Here is a 4,177-nt window from a genome sequence, read left to right as displayed (position 1 = left end):
GATTCACGGATCTTTGGAATCCTCACAAAGAAGATCCAATGAGGACCGGATACTATACCATTAGAAATGAACACCTTCACTCTCTTCACCACTATGATCCCAGGGGTCCCCATCGGACCCCTCACCATCGTTTCCGCTATCCACCACCATTAACATCATGTTCATTTTACACCAATTAAAACAAATTTATATTGTTAAACGATATGATACTATTTTTTTTCACTCACAACACTAATAAAAATATAACTTACCAAACACTTAACATCCTTAGTTTAGAACTTAATATTTTCAAAGTACAACAAGAGCAGTTTATTAAAAAAAAAACAACAAAACAAAAACAATATTAAACTGGCCTTTAGAACTTTTATGCGATCGTTTCCTTGGGTCTAGCTGGAATATACCGTTACCTGATGACTTGAACTATGCTCTAATTCTAAAGGATTAGCATCAAACATGTATACTGTTACCGTGACGCCTAGTCTAATAATTTAATATCACGTGTAAGTTTTTTTTTCCTATAACATTACATTATTAGATTAGGACACTATATGACGGTAAACCTATTACATGTAGTTGGTTCCCGAAATGTGCATGTTTTGAGTAAAATGAATATGAACATCCGTAGTCGTCAAAAGAAGGACGAAATTTTTGTGGACACCTCTTGTGGACACACATGTTCACGCCATGCAACTGCTCTCATGACTCATTTTTTGCTCGCTAAGTTTCCAAAAGATATACCTTTAACTATATATATATATATATATATATATATATATATATATATATATATATATATATAACATGCATCGGTCCTTGGGAACAAGCTTTTCATGCTTCCATAGTACAAACAAAGTGGGAGACGTGGAACATTAATTTCCATTCCTTCCTATGACGTTATTTGTTATTTTTGGATTCAATCGCATTACACATTATCTACTTGACTCCAATAACAAAGACAACGAATTTTCTTACATGTAACAAGTTTATTGAAACTCAACTATATTTAATCAATAATAAAGCTTGTTTATTCTGCTCAACATAATATTACATTATCAAACCAAAACACCAAGTTGCACTCCACCGAAGACCTAAACCTTAATTAATCATCCCCTACATATTAGTTAACTTTAATTACTATAATTAACACTTTGAAACAAAATTAATACAATTACGCCGCGATATCATATCTAATGTGCTTGAGCAGCACTGGATTCACGATATCTGGCGACCTCAACTGTGGGAGATAACCGTCTGAAGACATGACCTCAACGATCGACTTGCCACCGAGATTCTGGTGCAAATACTCGGTCACAACCATAGGGACAGCAAGGTCTTTTACACTCTGTAAAATGTGACATGGCACCGTGATTAACCTAAGTATTTGTCGAATGTCGCTTTGGAATACGGTTTGTGCCACGCTGAGGGAAATGTCCGGTCGCATGTTGAATAGGGTCCGGCTGAACTCCTGGATCGCCACTGAGTCCATGTCGCCGCCCACCACCAGCGATGCGAACCCGGAGCACCATGCCTTGTAGCTAGTTGGACTGGATCGCCTCGAATAGTTGCTCCACATCTTCTTGCTCGAATCCTCCGTAGTAATCCACGTCGTTGAGAAACCTATAAAAATGTTTCATTTTAATTGATCGAATTGTTAATAGTGTTTAGGAAGTGTAATTAAATAACCTAAAATGGATTGAGAAAGATTGGAGAGTCAACATACTAGTCAAAAGGTAATTTTCGAAGATTTAATTAGTTAATTAGATGGATGGATCCACTTTGACAAACATGTACTAATTTAACAAAAAAAATTACCACATAAAAAGCTCACGAAAAAGGTAAAACTGGAGAAAAATAGTAACAGTTGACTTAATTAGTTAATCAAATTGATGGTTCGAATAAAATTTCAAAATAATCAGTCTCTACTTTGTTGGATCACAAAAATGAAAACTAATATCTTATTGGAAGGGTAAATTTGGGACGATAAAATAATGGGGTTTCTCCTTCATTGAGAATTCCTTACCTTTACATCCTCACACGTCTCCTCACCTATGGCGACTTTTCAGGACAAACACGTGCACAACACGAATAGGGTGACGTGAAACACATGACGTGGACAACACAAATTGGTGACGTGGAGCATGTGTGGTTATTGAGTTTCATTGATATGGACTCTTTTACTTTCATATGGTCACATGTCCCCTCACATATGAGAATTTTTCCAATCAAACACGTAGACAACATTTATTGGGTGTCGTGGAGTACGTGAACCCTTTGAGCTTTGCAAGTTGGTCAACCTGCTTTGATTCAAGAAAGTTGAGGTTACACTTGTCCTTGCAAGGTTGTAGGACTTTTTAACTTCATATCTCACAATTAATTCCTATTAATGTTGAGAGTGAGTCTCACATTGATGAGATGAGGTACCTTGCCTGTGCTTATAAGTAAGTTTAGCTACTCCCCATATTGCCAATTGAAATTATGGTAGAACCTCAACTTTCTTCATGGTATCAAAATAGGTCGTCCCACGTGTGAAGCCCAACAACCACATGCTCCATGTCACCTGAGTTGTGTTGTCCACCTTGCATGTGTTTATAAGTAAGTTGGGCTTGTCCTCATATTGCTAATTGGTTTTATGGTGGAACCTCAACTTTCTTTAATTAACATAATCATTTTGGTTCTAGTCCCTAATAAACTTAATTGTTCGATTGAAACCTTGTTTGTTTAAATATTTTGATCGAGGTCCTTAACCTCATTTAAGAGATTTAACTCATGCATTTATGCATTTAATGTCCCACAAATTATGAAATTTAAACAAATTTAAATAATTTTTTTAAATTTTAACAAAAAAGAAAACAAAAATTTTTAAAATATAATAAATACTTAAAAATTAATTTTAGAGTAATCTTGTTCTTCACAAAAATTATAGCAATATATATAAAATAATGTACCAACATAAATTTTAACATATTTTTTAAAAAATAACTATTGATATATTTTAAAATATAAAATAAATACATATAATTAGCATGGTACATTTAGCAAAATTAAAAATAAGTACAAATAATTTAAAAAAAATGAGTACAAATACAAATAACAGTTTAAAAAATATAGATACAAAAAGAATTAATATATGAGTACAAATTAAAATTGAAAAGAAAATTAGTACAAATTAAAAAAAGATTACAAAATAAAAATAAATACAAACTAAAAATAAAAATACACTATAAGAAATTTAATAATAAACATAAATATATCAAATGTATCATTTCTAACACTATATAAATATATTTAGAAATAAAAAAATATTTTATTATTAAAATAATTAATTACGTCTATCAAAATTGAAAAAGAATAAGATTTAATCTGAAATAGGAAAAATTGAGATAAGAATCCAATTTTTCTTAATTAAATAGATTAATTGGACGACGATGGAATTTTACCTGGGAGAGGCGGCGATCATGATGAGCTTAGTGAAGAGGTCGGGACGGGTGACAGCGGCGATGGCGCCGATCATGGCGGAGATGGAGTGGCCGACGAAGATGCATGACTGGACGTGGAACTCCTCGAGAATGGCGAGGAGGTCGTAGGCGTAGCCTTCGATGGTGGAGTAGCGCGCGAAGTCGAAGTATTCAGGGTTAGTGGTTCCGGCGCCCATGTTGTCGTACAAAATGACGCGGTAGTCGTCGACGAGGTGGGGGACGAGGTGGGGGACGAGTTGTTTCCAGACCGACTGATCGGTGCCGAAGCCGTGGGCCAGGACTAGGACTTGCTGACCCGACCCTACGACCCGCACGTTGTGAGCTTCTTCCACTATTCCCATTGTTGCTCTCTCTCTCTCTCTTCTTTTCTCCGTTGTTTGTTGGTTTGGTTGACACGTAATAACGGGCACCGTATCTATATGTAAGAATCGTGGTGATAAGATCAGTTGGGAGGAGGGAGGGGGGGGGGGGGGGTGGGGGTGGGGAAGAACTGGTCAGCTAGTGCTGGTGTACTAGAGCTTTCTGTATGTTCCATTGACTGTTTTGACAGTAAACAATTTTATGGAGTTATATTCAAATGACCATCGATTTAGGACAAATATAAGAAAGCTAGTTTTGTATTTTTAAGAACGATAGTTGTAGCCTAGGAGAATTGACATGAAACAAGGACGTTAAGGTAGTGGCGTTTTAATCTTTTCTTG

General features: G+C 35.6%; 1 pseudogene; it reads right to left on the bottom strand.

The window, feature by feature from the left end:
- Positions 1–984: 984 nt before the first annotated feature.
- LOC103934766 lies at positions 985–3,856 on the bottom strand (annotated as a pseudogene).
- Between the last annotated feature and the right edge of the window lie 321 nt (positions 3,857–4,177).

This window comes from the organism of the source record quoted next, unplaced genomic scaffold (assembly GCF_019419815.1).
Source record: "Pyrus x bretschneideri cultivar Hongxiangsu unplaced genomic scaffold, Pyrus_bretschneideri_v1 Contig8, whole genome shotgun sequence".
Taxonomy (NCBI): domain Eukaryota; kingdom Viridiplantae; phylum Streptophyta; class Magnoliopsida; order Rosales; family Rosaceae; genus Pyrus; species Pyrus x bretschneideri.
Note: the sequence above shows the minus strand (reverse complement) of the source record. Positions and strands in the feature narration are given on the sequence as shown.